Genomic DNA, 19267 nt, shown 5'->3' with positions numbered 1-19267 from the left:
TCACAGGGGTAGATTTGCACACCTTCTGTACACTCAATTCCATCACAGACTGCCTGCAGAAATGCTGGAAATGCTCAGTGATACAAGATGCTCTGCATTCTCCAACTATGCTACAGTAATAGTCTGTACACTATCAACCTGTACATAGGAACCATGAAAAGACAGCGTGGTTACTAATACAGGTTTTATTCTGATCAAGAGATGATGTTCCACACTATGAGATGAGTTTAACAGAGAAACAGAGATAAAGAGAAACACTTAACTGAATCTCATCTGTAGATCAGGAATCATTTCTATATGACTTCTTCTGTGTAGATTTACTAACTTTACGTTTAGGAGATTATTTTAACGCGGGTTCCAACACTGCCTTTACACAAGCTTTATTACTACATCTAACAGTAAACTCAGCAGGATCAGGCCACTGGTTCAGTCACTGTTCATAATCATCCAGAGTGTTTAACAAACACAGCCTCCAGAAGAGCTCTGATCCTTGCCAACTAGCATTCTCCCAGGCAATGCCCAGATTAGGATCCTGGGGATAAGTCAAGCCATAGCTGTTCCAAACAGGCAGCCTAGATAAAGCCAGCCCATTTGCAGATGTTTAGCCATATTGTCACAAGTCATGCTATGCTAGTCCCTTTCAGGGCCAGAAAACAAGCCCTCATTCACCTTATTTAGCACTACAGACATAGGGTGCAATGGGCTATCAGAACTGCAGCTGCCAGTAAGCAACAGGACTACGGCTTTGCACAGAATTATAGAATGGTATGGGTTGAAAGGGATTGTAAAGATCATTTAGTTCCAACTCCCTGCTGTGGGCAGAGACACCTTCCACTAGACTAGCTGAAAGCCCCATCCAACCTGGCCTTAAACACTTCTCTGAGCAACATGTTCCAGTGCCTCACCACCCTCACAGTAAAGAATTTCTTCTCAATGTCTAACCTAAACCTACCCTCTTTCAGCTAAACTGAAAGCCTTCCCTCTTGTTCTATCACTACACGCCCTTGTCAAAAGTCCCTCTCAAGCTTTCTTGTAGGCCCTGTCTACATAACATTAGGTCACCCCAAAGCCTTTTATTTGCAGGCTGAACAAACCCAATTCTCTCAGCCTTTCTTCATAGGAGAGGTGCTCCATCCCTCTGATCAAGCTGGTGGTCCTCTTCTGGACTCGCTCCAACAGGTCAGTGTCCTTCCCATGCTGGGGAGCCCAGAGCTGGATGCAGCACTACAGGTGGAGTCTCACCAAAGCAGAGTAGAGGGGCAGAATCACCTCCCTCATCCTGCTGGCCACACTGCTTTTGATGCAGACCAGGCAGGACACAATGTCCTTTCTGGGCTGCAAGCGCACATTGCTGGCTCATGTCCAGCTGCTCTTCCACCTCAGCAGGGCTCCTCTAGATCTGTTCATCTCCCATCCTGTATTGAAACCAGGGCTTGAAACCAGGTGCATCATCTTGCACTTGCTCTAGTTAAACCTCATGAGATGCACCTGAGCCCACTCCTCAAGATTGTCCAGACTCCTCTGGATGGCATCCTATCACTCAGGTGTGTCAACTGCAGCACTCAGCTTGGTGTCATCTGCAAATTTCCCAAGGGTGCACTCGATCCCTCTATCTGTGTCATTGATGAAGATATTAAATAACACTGGTCTCCATATGGACTGGTCTCCTGAGAAGCACTACTTGTCACTGATGTCCATCAGGACTCTGAGCCATTGACTCACTGTCTTATCCATCCAGCAGTCCACTCACTGAATCCATCTCCTTCTACTTTAGAGAGAAGGATGTTGTGGGGGACCATGTCAAAGGCTTTACAGAAATTCAGATAGACGACATCTGTAGCCCTTCCCTTGTCCACTGAGGTAGTCATTCCATTGTAGATGTGATGCCATCTGCTATTGAGACTTCATTTTCTCAAATAATACCCTCAAGTATTCTGTGAAGGTTTTTGATACTAAATATGAATTACATCTATTTTCAGGAGGCAAGGCCAAAGAATCGGATTGAAAGATAAGGTCTGCAATGGTCCTCAGACAGTTCACATTCAGCTGAACTGGATTAGCCTTCAGGAAAGTAGTCCGCCACTTAGATGAACTTAGTACTGCTCAGTGATCCATACTGCCTTCACCAGCAGGCAAATTTCCTTCTCAGCCTGATAGTTTTAAGGTTTAATTCAGCATGAAAAAAATCTGTTCTAACGTAGGAAGAAATTGAATTCAAACTCAGTTTTTAATTTGCCCTATGGTACTTGAATATTGTAGTTTTAACTGTAAAAAAATGTGAATCATTAAATCATAGTTTGAGACTTCACCAATACCTGGAGAATGAGTTATGGTTGGGCTGTCAAACTCTAATTTAAGATGCATCTCTGAAAACACTCTGAGGTTCTGTGAGCTTAAATAGATCCATCAGTCATGTTTTTAATGCAAGACTAGTAGCCTACTTTATTTTTCCCTTGGGTATGTTAAAAACAAGGCAATAAGACAAATATCTCAGGTGGATGCAGAAGTGACAAGACAGGAAAAACAAAGTAAATACAAAATACTTGGACAAGTGCACAATTATAAGTCAAATTTACCACAAAAGTTACCAAATTTGGTTAAGCATGAAATGTTAATCATGTTAGTTATTGACTTCATTCAACAATGCTATTATACTTTATTTTAAAACATTTCCACTTGGACAAAATAAAATCTCTTTGAAAATGGCTCATTTCCCCTTCAAGACCTTCATGAGAGTGGGCAGTACAAATTGCCAATGTTAACCAAAGATTCCTTTTATAATTAAACCCAATGATGTAACGACTTATCTTTTCTTCCAGTTCCTTTAAACATCCAGATCTTGTTCTGCCATCCAATCATATAATTAGCCAACGTTATGGTAAATAAATTGATTCTTTAAATTCTGCTATTTCAGTTAAGATTTTATGTAAGTAAAGCAAATCCCTCAATGAAAAGTAAATACAATGCGCTTGCCATTCTGTGGCAGCTGCTCCAAAATTCAAGTCTCAACATGCTGTCACAAATGGATATATTGCATTTGTAGAATTCCACCTGAGGTCACCCTTGTTTCAAATGCTACAAATTTGGATGGCCTTAGTTTTGTGGTGCTCACTGACACTTTATTAGCTCCTCTTTTTGGAGGAAGGGAGGAATCAACCCTCCATTCTTCTTCTAATCTTGGGCTGAATCAGAAACAAAGCTACAGAACTATACCCAAAGGAAAAAGAACACAAAACACACAATCCTTGGATAAAAATATTCAAACCAAAAAAAATTCTCAGACTCTTGAAAACTTGACTTTAAAGTAATGTGGCAAGTTGGTGCGCATTAAATACAGAGCGCACTTGCAGTTTCACAACTTTGCCCTCAGCAGCCAAAGGTACCTTTATAAAACATTTTCTTCTGCAAACATAGAACACAAAAGACAAGAGCTCAGAACTGAGTGGTACAAAACCACAGGGTGTAGAGGCCCAGATATGATGAGATCTGATGTAACCAGGCAGAAGAGCCCAAGTAAAAGATGCTTAGCACAGTCTTTGTGTCTAACTTCCCATGCTCAGCATGGCAACACGCTGTTGCTTAGCTTTCAAAAGCAAAATGCAAGACAGCTGTAAAATACTATCAAATCAGAATAATGTATTACTGTTCAAATGTCTGGATACATTGATTTTATCAGTCAGGTAGCACTGCAGCAATATATATAGAGACTCTTTCACAACATATAACTGGAAGAACAGGCACCAGGGTAACAGACACATAAGATGATATTCAAAATCCCCAAAATACAAATTGCTCACCGTTACAATGGTGAGATCCAGAACTGATCCTTGCCTTTGAGTTATTTTCCTACTTACTCAGATGTTCCATACCCATAAGAGTAATGAGCTTTTCCCCATTTGAACATATCACTCTTACAGCCATGTCAGTCACAGCAAACAGTAAATCACAAAACAACTTAAACCAAGTTGTAAGACAGTTTACACAAGCAAACTGTCAGTGAATTCCACCCAGCCTAGTGGCCTTTTAAAGGCAAGAAGCAGAACCAAAACATACGCAGTGTCAGGAGACAGGAAAATGGATGTAAAAAGAACAAATGATTATGCTGTCAAAAAAATGCGGCGACTGAAATCCCAAGCAACATACTGCTATGAGCTGGAATTCTTATTATTGAACTTCTATAAGTTTTCTGCTGAAAGTTTTGAAAAAAATTAATATTTGAACACTCAGGTAACCACTGGATTCTAATTTAAATCTGCATAAAACCTGTTTAACACTTAAGAGATGTTTAAGGGAATTATTAAAATCATTAAATGACCAATAATGATACATTAGGTAAGTACCAAGTAGAAGGAAAATTGGTAAAATACCTGGAAACTTGAGAGAAAATGAAAGGAAATTGTCATCGGGGCCTGCAATAACAGTATCTGAAGTTAGGTAGCTGTATAACAAAAGTAAGTAAAAGTGTTTTATATCACTAGATAGACAGATCAATAGATAGAAATAGGCATGTTTAGACTCCAGAATAGAGACATAAGTGGGATAAGGTATTCTTTTTTACTCTGGGGGTTTACCATTTTATAACTTCAGGGGGAAAACTGTTTTCCCCCACCACAACACTTAGCTTAGCCTAGATGCTTAAAACAGGTGAAAACTTTAATCTTAAGAGTAAAGGGTTGAGCAAACTGAGGAATTAAAAGTTGAAGAGATGTGTGAACTGTGTCTTTGTGTGTATTCATTTTACAAGAACAGAACTTCTTGAAGATGTTGAATGAAGCTACAAACAATGACAGCAATAATAATCTTAGAAATGTTTGCACCTGTAAATTTGGTTCTTGCACATAGTAATTTGTCACAGGAAGCAAAGTTTTCTTTTACTTTTCTCAACTCACATGAAGTCATTTCTAGATTAAAAATCCTTAGGTGAGTGGCTCTTTAAAGAAAAAAATTATAGATTGCAAATGATGAGAGGCTGAATCCACACAAAATGCCTTCAGTTTGCGTATCTTGATCTTCTTATGCTCATCCATTACTTCAACTACATCAGTCACTAGTCAGCTTTTCTGATATGTTCCAAATGGGAGATGAGCAAATAACTGACCATTTAAATTACTGCCTTCAAGAAATACCCTGATTCTTCTACGAGTAAAATACATGGTTCCAGTGCGTAGCAATAACCTCTAAAATATCTCAAAGTTCCCTCAGCAAGCTTGTGAACAGACATTCATCATTATCCATTTTTGTTTGATTCAATTTTAAATGCAACTTTCAAAAGGAATCTAAACTTTCAAAAACCAGCAAGTAAGCTGAGCTTACTACAGCAATACAGTAACCCAAACAGCAACATTTCCAAATTTCCTCCCTCTGTTTTCTCAAACATTGCTTTAGTAATTACCAACAGCCCTAGATCCAAGTCCACCACAACACAAAATGAACATTTGGAACTCCCCAACAATGCATAGCTTTAACCTTCATAAACTCTTGTTCAACATCAGACTTAACAGCAGCCAGCAAGCACAATATTAAAGGTCTGGGATACTTTAGAATCACCTCCATTAAAAGTTGCATTTGCATGATGTTCATAGAGTTTAAGTAGGGCCAAGCTTGTTTTACAAAACACAACGCAAATACCTCAACTCAGTCCATCTCACCCCTTGCCTTAGCCTGTCAACTTTCATCTTCAACTGACTGGCAGTGGAAAGCTTTTGCAACTGATGTGCAAGAGCCTGCCTTTACCTTCAGCTGTTGTTCTTGGGTGGCTGTCCAGGAATATAACACATTCTCTACTGTAAAGTGCACAAGCATTTTCTGCACTTCCTCACAATCACTACCAGATAAGGAGAGTGGAAAGTTGGCACAGGGTGAACCAGCATTCTTGTAGTTCCTTTCATTGCACCACAGGCAAAGAGACAAACACGCAGGAAGTTAAGATGAACTAAGAGCAACTTAAGTTCAGTGCATGTGAGCTTTCTCACCTCTAAGTCACTACAGAGCTCTGTATTAAAAACTCATTCCTACTTTTCCTACTTATTATCAACTATATTGTAAGTACCCTGGTCAAATGTTATGGGGAAAAAAAATTCTTAAGGTTCAATTTATGGTAAAACCACAAAGTATGGCATCCCACCCAGCCTCTTATTACTGAGGCTGAACTCTATGGGAAAAAATTAAAGTGCACCAAACAACTTGTATGGTAGTCATGTTAACTATTTACCTAACTTTTTTCCACTCAATTCAGAAGCATGTCTGAAGAAACAAAAAACTTAATATATATTTGTAGCTGAAAAAAGACATATTGCAACAATTTTGAAAGTGAATGAATGCCTATTCTGCGTATCTAGAAAACTAAATGGTAAAGAACTGATCAATGAAATCACCAAGGTTTTCCTTAGCTATTTAGTTAGTAACACTATCTAGCACTGTTTTATAGGTTTAACAGAACTGAATTGTCATCTGAAACTTCTGCCTCCACAATTCCACAATGATACTGCTTGAGTTCTTTTTGAAATTATTTTAAAATAGATAGGTGTTAGATAGATAGGTGTCTTTATTAAAGGCACTTCTTTATTCAAATTCACTTCCCACAGCATATGCACTTACTTCTATATTCACCTGTTCCATAGATTGTCTTCATAGGAAAGTGAGTGTACTTCTCATGTCACACATCGGAAAAGCTATGAAGAAAATAAACTACCACTTCAGAGATCTCAGATCCACTTCCCACACTGTCAATTATGATGTGATACCTGACGATTTTTTTTATTTCATGTGTAATTTTCAGCCTGTGAGAAATATTACTGGCATCAATGGAAGAGCTCAGTCATGCACTCTTTCTGATTTGGGACCTAAACTTATCTGTATACAGGTCACTCAAACTTCTAAGTATCCAGTCCTGAGACTATCTATTTGGACTATAAACTTTTTCAGGACAAAACATTATACTTTGCACTTTGTATTAAAAATAGCAATTGCCTGTTCGTGTAACGGTAGTATTAAATAAATAAAACATAATCTATTTAATCTACTTTGTTGCATTACTCCTGAATTAACCTTTAGGTTTTCTTAACTTCATGTTAAGAAAATATAATCCTTCATTGTGTAAGCAATATAATTTTTTCTTTCTTCTTTTCACCTATCACAACAAAAAAGAAAATATTCAAAATGTATGAATAGGAGTCAAAATACTGCTTTGACAGATTACAATGTCCACATCAAATATCAACTGTGTTCTAGATGTGCAATGTATACTTATCCAAATAACCAATTTAATATGTGAATGTTTCTTTACAGCATGTAAAAATGTGCTTTGTTCTTCTCATAACTAGCTTTGTTTCCCTCCCAATTTAAGCCTATCTATCCTAAATCAATCATCAGCCACGTCCTCTGGAGTCTCTTGCACACTGAAAAACATATCCATCAATACCAATTGCGTGAAGCATGATTAAGAGGCTCATTACATGATTCTTCTGAAAAAGTTCTATATAAATTCCCAGAGAAAATGTCACATAACATCAGTCACTGATAACTGAGCCTGCAGTAACTCATCTGCCCAATGAAATCTACCTAAATATTGGTTTTAAGCATATGCCAAGCAACTAAAACAAATCCTATAAAATGAAAAGGTCAGCTATCATTCACAGTTTAAGAGAATATATAGTTAAAGCAAAAACTGAGCAGCAAATTATACAATTTTATTCCCAGTACTTAAGTGTCACATATTACTGTTAGCAAAGCGAATTTCACTGAACCTTTGGTGTTTCTTTTAGTATGTCAATGTCAGACAGTGATACATAATTACACAGCCCTGAATAAGTAATGAAAATTGAAATAAAGAACTATGGTACACTTTAGAGAACCTAAGGATGCGATATTTTTTCCTGATTATATAGTGGGTATTCCACCAAAAACAAAGTAATTTTCTTTATTGTAACAAGGCACAGGGTCTTCGTTCCAAGTCAAAATAAAAACTTAAAAGTAAATTTTTTTTAAAAAGCATTTGTTGCTAATAAGTTATATCCTTGTTTAAACCTTCATTAAATTTAATTCATGTTTTCACAGTCACTATAATAGTGTAATGTGTCTTCCCCAAATCTCTGCTTAGATGCATGAACATAATTTAAGATACATGGAAAAAGGAAGATTGTATCATGCACTGCTAATGAGTTGCTGAGTCATCACTAAAAAGACCTATATTCAAAATTTGTTCAAGTAGTATTATAGAAACAAAATAATTCTACAATTTCCATGTGCAAACCTGTATCAGAATAAAAAAAAATTAACTGTGAACTACTACAGCTACAGTAACCTTATTAATTCCAATATTTTAAAATTAATAAGTCATCACAGGTGGTCCTGAATATCAAATTGCTGTTTATTTTATGGCAGAAGCAAGAAAACCGAATTGTAAGAACAGTGCCATGCAAAGCACTGCATAAAACTCCAGTAATGTACAGTCTGTCCTAACAACAGTCACTCATAAGCAGGCCTGCCTTTTGGAAAATAAAGGAAGCAGCATAACTAAAACTAGATTTTTTTTCCAGCATTTCCAGTCAAGCACAGAAAAGGATGAGTCACATTTGCAAATTTTGGCTTAAATTGCTTTAATGCTTCCCAATGAATGCATAAGCCTATTGTTCGCGTCCTTTGATGATTTTAGCAAGTGATATCAAAAGCAAGCCCAAAATAAAATTGCAATAAAAGTCACTTAGCTCTTGAACTAACTTTTAACTATCACAATACATTTCACTCACAGAGACAAAGCTTCCTGCATTTTTTTTTTTCCTCTAGGAAAAACCATGATCAAAGCTTGGACACCTGTAAGGGACTTATTTTTAAAAACATACTTCATACAATACCATCGAGACAAGTTCCCAGCTCAGTTCATACGAACACTAACCAAATAGTTCTACAGTAAGGCTTAATCTACCAGAATTTGAGTAACAATCTTAGTCGTTAAAATAATTAGCTTCCTAAGAAGCCATTTATAATGTGATGTGAATGTCATTAGACACTGACATCCAAATGTTCCAAGCAATAATAAACTGTGGCAATTACTTCCATTCTGCATCATAACTAGAAAGCATACTTATTATGTGAGGAATCTGATGCTGAAATTTTAAATGGTTCATTTTATGAAGGTTTGCACTAGATACCTTTCATATCTGGCCAATTTTATGAGAGTTTGAACTATACAACATTCGCATCCTTTAAAACAATCCTATTTTCCATTACAATTATAAATCTTGCTTTCCAGTAAGAATACAGCACAATTTTCCTGAAGTGTGGCCCTTATTTCCCATCCCCATATTTATTAAACTGTTTTATACAAAGGCAAAGTAATAAAACCAGCTATTTTTCTTTGGTTTCTTCATATGCTCTACTGATAAAAACCTAAAAAAGTAAACAAGCACTAACAATTTGCGAAATAAAAGAATGACTTGACTAACCAAGCCTGTGTTAATGTTGTAGTCATCTGTCACAGTAGTTTTCATCAGCAGCTGTGCTCTACCCTCCATCAGCTATCTCCTCTGGAACAAATGCCTCTATAAAACCATCTCTTCATTTTATTTTTAGTAGTCTGCATTTGACCATGCTCATTTATCCTTTGCCTTTTCCTTCAACTCTAACAAACAAAACCCTTCCAAACTAACACACCACAATGATATTCATTTAATTATTCCCTCAAATTCTATAGACCTACTCCTTGGTTGAAATCTAACCCTGATAAGGTAGATGATTAAGTGCCAGGTATGAGAGCTTCTGAAAAAGCAGATGGACATTTCAAAAGGTGTCCTAATATTCTGTAATTTTTATATAAAATGGACTTTGTGTACATTTGTTGCCTATTCACATAGCTGGTACCCCGTGGCCCTAGGAGGCCAAGTTATTTCATCAGTAGCTAAGAATGTTGCACATGTCCAAGGAGATGCTAATTTCTAATTTGGTTTTGGCATACACACACATAAAAACATAATTGTTTTTATACATATTAAAGAATAGATGCAACGTAATGGTGAAGAGTAAGCTTTTGACAGAGGTCTTTAAATGCCTGGAAGGCAAACTAAGCAGGAGAGAAAAGAGGAGAGACCTTTGCCTGAATAAGTGACTGAATACATAAAATGGTGAGCAAGAAGAGACCGGGACAGTTTTCACAGGGAGTCATGATCCCCGTGGAGCACCTCAGTGTGGACTCTTTAACATACCAGAGAAGAACTGGAAAAGGGCAAGAGCAGTGCAGCTAGAAAGTCCATTGAGGCAAAGCTACCCAAGGTAGTAAAGGCCTGGGCAGAGTGTGATAAACTGTTATAAACAAAGGATTGCATTAGATAAGCAGTTGGCTTCTAAAATGGTGGCTATAAAAATTAGCATATGAGTTTAATAAAAAAATCATCCCTGCACTTAGCAATAGTAAAATAAAGAAGGTAATCGAAACTTAGAAATTCTTAGGCAAGAGAGAACAAAACAGAAATCAACTCTATAACTCTATGCCCATGCAGAAATCCACGTTTTGCCTACTGCATAAAAGTCTTTTACCCTCACCTCACAAAACATATACTAGACCTGGAAAAGCTTCAGAGGAGAGCAACGAGCTTTATCAAGCACCCTGCACAGCTTCCATTTGACCAGCTGTATCAGGAATGTTGATACTTTTGGTCTGTGTTTGTCCCAGCCACCTGTTAGAGTGTCTCCTTTCCCCACCAAGTTATGAGAAGACAAGCACTGATAAAATGGGAATTTTGTCCTTGGAGGGAGAATCTTGTATAAATATATTTAATTGGTGTTCTACGACTGGCTAATCGCCTTTCAAGGTTACTTGAAGGAGAGATTGAGGAGGAGGAGGATGAAGTAAACCCACCGACTCAATTAAGAAAGACCCCTGAGGCATACTGCGCATGCGGGAGGGGAATTCCAAAGTACCCGCGCATGTGCAGAAATAATGCCACTTGCATAACCAGGAGGTGGGACTGAGAGCCTCTAGCTGGGCGGTGCTGGCCAACCTGTCTAGGTAGACGTAATCAGTTAATTGTATAAAAAGCAGATAGCTCATTTTTGGAGGGAGCTTGCTTCACACGAAGGACCATGTTGTCTTTAGCGGGGACACCTGCTATGTGTGAGCCTGCCAACCCTCTGAAAAACGCAGCTCCTGCAGAGGATTTTTATGGCATTAGGAGTTGGTAAGATAACCTCATAAATGACACCTGAGTGAGTAGGGTGTCATATTCCCTCATTGTTTTCTCTTTCTCTCGGGTTCTCGTTTAGTTTGGCCACTTCTTTGTAATAAATATTGGGTTTTGTTGAGCTTTCAACAGTGTTTGGTTTCAAACTCAGCATCCTTTGAACTCTGTCTATTATGCTAGTATCTGATTAAGTTAAAAACTTCCAGCCTGGAAAAGAGATGATTCAGTGCCATGAGAAGAATACTGAGGAACCAATGGTTACCTTTTCCAATAGAAGAACTAGAAGGAATCAAGTGAAACTGCTGGAAATCAGATTGAGAATAAACAAAAGCAGATCTTGACACAAAAGGCAGTCAGCCATGCTGTACAGAAGATGAGAAATCTTACAGAGGCTCTAGGGGAAAGAAGGTAAAAGCATAGAAGAGAGACCTATTTAGGATTGCTGAATAGACAGGTATCACACCCTGCTCAGGAAATGCCCCTGAGCTGAAAACAGCTGGGGAACTCTCAGGGACATGCCACATACACTTAGCCTGGATTTACTCTTTTTCACCAGACATGACAAAAAGCTGCTGCTAAAGCCAGTGATCCAACGCAGTGTGGCCGTTCTTATGTTCTCACCCAAAGATGTTAAGGGCGTCTTCCTCTTTTGAGGCATTACCTACCAGGAAGTAGATTGAGAGGCAGTTTCGTTCATTCATCAGTCACACATTAGGTCAAACAGTTAAGAGTGGATTGAGACTTAGAGAGGTTTTTGATGTCTAATATTTAAAAACTGGCTGAATCAGGCAGATTAATTCCTCACAAAGAGAGACAACCAGCAGCATTTACAAAGCTGTTCAGCACAGTCAAAAGTAGATGTTCCACTGCTTAAATCCCACCCTTTACTAGATGAAGGCCTACAGTGACATGAATTCAACTTGCCAATAGTATATTTCAGTCTATTAAAATGAAGCTGGTAACAAGGTGTAAAAAAAATAGCACTGTTGACAATGCAAGAACTGAAGAATTTACTTAAAGAAAGCTATCTCCTCTATACTTCAAAAGAGCATGATGTGCTACACAAAAAGAAAAGGTATGGGCATTGTGATAGGCTTCTTATACAAACAAAGGAGAATGGAATACTCCCTGAGGGAGTATTGAGGAAGTGCTACTTGCCACTGTAGGGAGAAAATCTGTGCAGCCAAAGCTCAACCAGAGTTGAGGCTGCCAGAAACGTGGGGACAATGAAAAGAGTTTTTTCAAATACACTAATGCCAACAGGCAGTGTAGAAGTATCTTCAGCCTGTTACAGGATGAGGATGGTCACCTCACAAACAAAGACAGACAGGAGGCAGAGGTGTTTAACGCTTTCTTTGCCTCTGTTTTCAACATGGATGATGGACTAGGAGGGTCTCAGTGCCCTGAGCTGGAGGACCATAATGACGAGAACAATCACTCACAGTCAACCCTGAAATTGTGTCGGATCTGCTGCTCCAGCTGGATCCCTACAATTCTGTGGAACCTGATGGGATTAATTGAAGAGAGCTGGCTGGTGTCATCACGAAAACACTTTCAACAATTTTTGAGTGCTCTTGGAAATCTGGAGAGGTCTCAGCTGACTGAAGGCTGGCAAATGTTGCCCTGATTTCAAGAAGGGCAAGAAGGAGGACCCCAGAAACTACAGGCCTGTCAGTCTCACTTCAGGACTCAGTAAAGTTATGAAGAAAATTATTCTGGGAAGTACTGAAAAACATCTGAAAGACAACACTGTCATCAGTCAGAGCCAGCAGAGCTTCATGAAAGGAAAGTCCTGCTTATTAAACCTGATTTCCTTCTATGACAAGATAACTCACCTAGTTGATCAAGGGAAGCCAGTTGATGTCATCTTTTTGGAGTTCAGTAAAGCTTTTGATACCGTCTCCAACAGGATCCTTCTGGACAAAATGTCCAGCACACAGCTGGATAAACACATCATGGGGTGGGTGAACAATTGGCTCACGGGTCAAGCACAGAGGGTAATAGTGAATGGGGTGACATCAGAATGGTGACCTGTCACTAGTGCGGTTCCACAGGGCTCCATCTTGGACTCTGTGCTCTTCAACATCTTCATAAATTACTTGGATGCAGGACTGGAAGGGATACTAAGCAAGTTTGTAGATAACACAAAACTGGGAGGATCTGTTGACTCCCTTGAAGGAAGGGAGGCCCTGCAGAGACCTCAACAAATTAGAGGACAGGGCAATCACCAATGACAAAGTTCAACAATGGAAAGTGCAGGATTCTGCACTGGAATGGGACAACCCTGGATGTACATCCAGACTGGGGAATGAGATGCTGGAAAGCAGTGCCATGGAAAGGGACCTGGGGGTCCTGGTCAATGGCAAGTTGAAGATGAGTCAGCAGTGCTCTGGCAGCCAGGAGGGCCAACCGTGTCCTGGGGGGCATCAGGCAAAGCATCGCCAGCTGGTCAAGGAGTGGATTGTCCCGCTCTGCTCTGCACTGCTGTGGCCTCACCTGGAATACTGTGTGCAGTTTTGGGCACCACAATATAAGAAAGATATTAAGCTACTAGAGTGTCCACAGGAGGGCAATGAAGATGATGAAGGGCCTTAAGGGGAAGTTCTATGAGGAGCGGCCGAGGTCACTTGGTCTGTTCAGTCTGCAGAAGACTGAGGGCAGACCTCATTGCAGTTTACAACTTCCTCATGAGGGGAAGAAGAGGGACAGACACTGATCCCTTCTCTGTGGTGACCAGTGACAGAACTTGAGGGAATGGCCTGAAATTGTGTCAGGGGAGGTTTAGGTTGGATATTAAAAAAGGTTCTTCGCCCAGAGGGTGGTTGGGTGCTGGAACAGGCTCCCCAGGGAAGTGGTCACAGCTTCAAACTGACAGAGTTGAAGAAGCACTTGGATGATACTGTCAGGTACAGGGTGTGACTCTTGTGGATGTACCTGTGCAGGGCTAAGGATTGGACTTGATGATCCTCTGTGATTCTGACCGTACAACTGAAGAGATGACAGATGATATTTTAAGAGCATTAAAAATTCCTGACACCAACTACATGTACAGTGAAACCAGTGGATTGTGGTTTTAGTGTTTCACCACTCATCTCTTTTGTTGGATACTTCTTGTGTTATTAAAATGATATGTGGGTCCTAGTCACCGAAGCTAAAAGTGATATGCTGCCCAAGTAATTCCCTTGGGTGTTTTTAGCTTCACTACACCCACAGAATAATTTTAAATTTTCCTGAGGTTGTGTAGGAAGATAGTGTCGGACACTACAAGAGATAGAAGAGTGTCTACTTTGTCCAACAATGTTCTGAAACATCAGACCTCTTCAACAGACTATAGAGACTGCGAAGAAAACAGGTATGAAACACTTCTCTGCCACAGGCCTGCCCCCGTAAACTGGCTTTCCATCGGCAAACACTTAGCAACACAGAAACTACAGCTGAGCCCAGCCCAACTTTAGAACACCTGCTAAGGCAACACTGCAAAATTAAACTCAGGTAGCCTGGAGTGAGCAAAGAAGATGGTAAAGAAAATCGGCAACTACAACAATGATTCCTTTCTGTCTCGGTATTAAACTGAGAAAATGCATCAATTGAATAGTAGTCAAACACCACATGTTGTTATCACACTAGTCTAATTTGAGACAGTGAGCCACAGTCTCCAATGGCCTATTTCATTAACTGCAGAATCGATTCTGCCATACTTAACCACAATGCACTTAATTACCATACAGGCACTTCAAAAAATGAAAAGGAAAAAAAAAATCAAGATGATATGACACCACATTGTCTACCACCCAACACTGGCATAATTGCAATGAATTCATTTATGAACTATAAGAACTGCAACAGAAACATATTTACTAGGACAGCATAACAACTTCTGGGAATTTGAACACAGAATTCAGAAAAGAGAAGATTCTTCTAAAAGCTTTTGATAACACCCACACTCCTGAGCTCTGGGAATTCTGCCTCCAGCAAACAAAAACTGCTTTAGAGCCTCACAGAATAAAAACCCATTAATTGCAAAGATAAGGATGAACAAAGTAAAATTAACCAGATCCACTTCCTTACTTTGTTCATTTTGAAAGAATATTAAAATACTTATTTTAAAATCTTTAATACATTTGCAAACCATTTTTTGTATATACTCCAGAAGTAAAAAACAGTTTGTTCAGATAAATATTACACAAGACACTTCACACCTGCCCATGCTATATTACTTCCAAGGCTTTGATTAAATTTAGTCAACGTACTGAAGTGCTTATATCAAACAATATTTTAAGAAGTAAAGAAATGTGCAGCTTTCTTCACACTCAACTGTAACTAGGTTATTAAATAATAAGTAGTAAAACTCTAATTTGTATTTAAACATTTATGTTATGCTAGTAGTATAACTTATATTTTTTTCCCCAGGCCTCCTCTTAATTTAAGCAAGTTTCTTTTTTTTCTAATGGGAAGCAAACAGCATTGAGTTCTCATTCGCAACAGGTGGTATATAAGTAACATGTTCACAACACTAGACACCACTGTGAATCTTCAAATACCTTGTGCATTGTTGGCATCACTCAGATCCATGTGTTGGCACATTTGGCTGATTTCATGTGTAGGAGAGTTAAAAAACAATGCTAAACAGTTAGACAGCATGCCAAAATAGCCCTCAGATTTCTTACAGCATCACTGTATAGTAGTGAACATTACAAACTCAATAATCTCAAGCCTGAAACCACCACTAAGACTATATTCCTTCCCAAGTTTGCAGTTAGCACATTTTTACATAGGAAGAATGTATTAACAAACAAACAAAAAATGCAAGAGAGATTAAACAGAGAATTAAGAAGGAGGAAACTTTTATCTTAATACTAAGCATATTTAATAGAGACATCTTTATCAAAGTTCTTATACAAGAATACTGCTGGTGTGACAGTAAATGAGAATATTCTACAAATACAATACTCTGAAGTTTTGTAGAGCAATTGGAAACTGCTCCTGAATTAAGGGCTTCGACAATGGAGAATGGCATAGGACAATATGAAATTAATTGGTTAAAAGTCTTAAGGCTTCTCAGATTGTGGGCAAGAATGTTAAGAGTAAGAAGATGGCAAGGGTGTATAAGTAAATGAGAGATGCCACATAGCTGGGATATTACTAGTTTTGCATAAATCATTATGGTAGCAGAAAGGGAGCTTGGTATTTCATGGAAAATGTTTCAATTGTCATATAAGTTATCAGTGAGAGCAAAAGATGCAAGGAATCATAGCAGGGAGTATGGTTTGCCAACTCTGGAATGTTCATCTGACATCTCTACAATTACACTGTCAGATTTCCAAACAATTAGTTTGGGAAAAATCTGTGTACTGCTTGCAAGGATTCAAGTAAGAGGGCCAAGGAAAAGCAAGCCTATTGGTGAGCCTGACTCAGTACAAAAATTTTTCTTCTAGTGCTCAAGCTAGAAAGTTAGTCTGTTGCTTACAGGATCACAGAATCCCTAGGGTTGGAAAGGACCTCTGAAGATCATCTAGTCCAATCCCCCTGCCAAGACAGGGTCACCTAGAGTAGGTAACACAGGAAAAGAATGTGTATAGGTGGGTTTTCAATGACACCAGAGACGGAGACCCCACAACTTCCCTGGGTAACGTGTTCCAGTGCTCTGCCACCCTCAATGTAAAGAAGTTCTTCCTCATACTGAGGTGGAACTTCTTGAGTTTTAGTTTATGGCCATTGCTCCTTGTCCTGCTGTTCAGGAAGTTCAGAAATAGCCGTACCTATCCATATGTGGCTTGGGTGTAGGGAAGGTCCGCAGGTAGAACTAGTGTTTGTTTAGAAGAGTAGAGCTCATTTGGTCCTATGGGAAGAGCTAAGATTTCTAAAGGTTATCTGGACAGACAATTTCTAAGTAGCATCACTTTCAGGGTACAATAGTATGGAAAATATTGTTTGTTTAGCAGATATGTATCAATGATGAAATACTGAAAGACAAAATCACATTATACTGCAAAAGCAGCAGCTAATTCTGATTTCTCAACTAGGTCTTTAGATCTATCCCTAAGATATATTAGGGAAAGCCTTTTCCTCTTTATGAATATAGCAAGATTTGAAAGCCATTTGCATCATACAGTCTTTCACACCTCGGGGATTTGTTCATAAAAATTAATTCTCTAACGTTATCAAGAAACAATGCAATATACTGTAAAATATGAACAATCAGCAATGTTGTGTGCAAGGGAGGAAACTATCTGTCAACAGGCAGGAAAGGTAATACAGAAAACCCTGGAAAAGAAACTGTTTAAGAATCAACTGAGACAGTCAGTAGTACAAAGTCTGTATGCAAAATTATAATCTAGTAGTTCATTTCAGATAAGAAAAATTCTTTTAAGAATTGAGCATGCTTATTGTGGAAAAAAATCAGAATATTATTGACACTTTAAAATCTATTCCGGATAGTTGATATAATTTTGTTCATCCATATTAGATGGAAAATCTGCATCTTTTTGAGAAAGATCAAAGTCCTGCAACTATAAACCTACTCAAATGAAAAGTAACGAAGAAAGGACTTGTTCTGACTGAAAAACCAATGCATTTTGTACAAGAAAATCTTGAGGTTATATAATCACCTGCCAACACTCTAAAATCCTACTAATGAAGTCATGAAATAACACTTCATTTTGGTCCCAGAGGGGAAAAAAGCAGAAGAATGTTTTAATTGGAAATGACTTAGCTTGCCAGAGTTATCACAATGCACTCATACTAACTCAACTGCCTTGTCTCAGTGCAATAGATTGAGACAAATGGCAAATTAGAGTATGTCAATGCAGAAAAGTTTACCTAGAATGCTGTTTGTTGCTTAAAAAAGAGCCCATAAAAAAACATATGTTACTATTCTTTATTGTATTCTCTTAGGGTGTGGAGATAACTACTATATTCCTTAGCACATTCGGAAAGAAGAGGTCACATAGGAGCAGAAAACAAATTTAAACACCCAATTTTCAAGTGTCTAATCTTGCAATTTAACTCTGTATTTTCAATGTGGTCGTTGTATTCAATTTCCTAAGGGTTTGTTTGTTTTGTTTTTTTTAAAGAAAAAACCCACAACATTTTGGTGTACAAATGTGGCAAATTCCCAAACCAGGAGATATGCTTAGGATTTAAACTCCAGTGTTTCTTTACAGCTGGAACTACAAGACAACTGCAAGGATGGATGGCAGGCTGGCCCTTAAGTAGTTTGCTGAAGCTCAGGACTCCAGCTTGTTTTACAAAAGCAAAAGATTTTACTCCAGACTATAACCTCAAAGAAAATTTGATAAGGGAACCCGTTTAACCTTCTCCATCCACTTTTCCCCACACAATGGCTCCAGTTCCCTCAGTCTGTAACATGGTACACATTTAGTTATCCTTCTAGAGCATTAACAAACTTTTCTTTGCAATAAAAGAAAGACAGAAGTGGCAATTTGAAAAAAATACGTTGCTTCAGAGAACACAACAGTTGAAGAAGTAGCTCCGTCTAAATCAAAGTAGACACAGAACAAAACTGCAGAAAACCGTAAAAGTACTCCATAAAAAGCAAATGTCCAGTCTCTTGTAGAAGCTGCTTTACAATAGCAGCAAAAAAGAGAAAACAAATTATTCATTCTGACAGAGACGTGTGGGATTGAACATATATCTGGAGACCGAGAAAAGACTGTAGTAGGTTGACCGCGGTTGGATACCAGGCACCCACCAAAGCTGCTCTATCAGTCCCCTCCACAGGTGGACAGGGGAGAGAAAATACAGTGAAAGGTTCATGAGTTAAGGACTCAGCAAGATCACTCACCAAATACCTTCACAGGAAAAACAAACTCAAATTGGGAATATTAACCGAATTTTATTACTAAGAAAATCAGAGCAGGATAATGAGAAATAAAATAAATACTAAAAAACATCTTCCCCCTGGCCCCCATTCAGTTCTGAGTTCTACCTCCTTCCCCTGAGCAGTGCAGGGAGATGGGGAGTGGGGGTTATGGTCAGTTCATCACAGGTTGTTTCTATAGCTGCTCATGGAGAGGAGTCCTTCCCCTGCTCCAAGGTGGGGTCCTTCCCACAGAAGACAGTTCTCCACAAAC

General features: G+C 38.7%; 1 protein-coding gene across 4 annotated transcripts in view; it reads right to left on the bottom strand.

The window, feature by feature from the left end:
• KLHL32 (kelch like family member 32) overlaps positions 1 to 19267 on the bottom strand; it is a 125881-nt gene that overhangs the window by 72307 nt on the left and 34307 nt on the right. Inside the window, exon 2 of one of the 4 annotated variants that reach the window (XM_027631731.1) lies at positions 16934 to 17013. The exons of the other annotated variants lie outside the window; for them this stretch is intronic. The gene's annotated coding sequence lies outside the window, so the exon portion shown is untranslated. The remainder of the gene's footprint in view (positions 1 to 16933; positions 17014 to 19267) is intronic. 4 annotated transcript variants of the gene reach the window in all.

This window comes from Corapipo altera, unplaced genomic scaffold (assembly GCF_003945725.1).
Source record: "Corapipo altera isolate COAL_440 unplaced genomic scaffold, ASM394572v1 2b, whole genome shotgun sequence".
NCBI classification, from domain to species: Eukaryota; Metazoa; Chordata; class Aves; order Passeriformes; family Pipridae; genus Corapipo; species Corapipo altera.
Note: the sequence above shows the minus strand (reverse complement) of the source record. Positions and strands in the feature narration are given on the sequence as shown.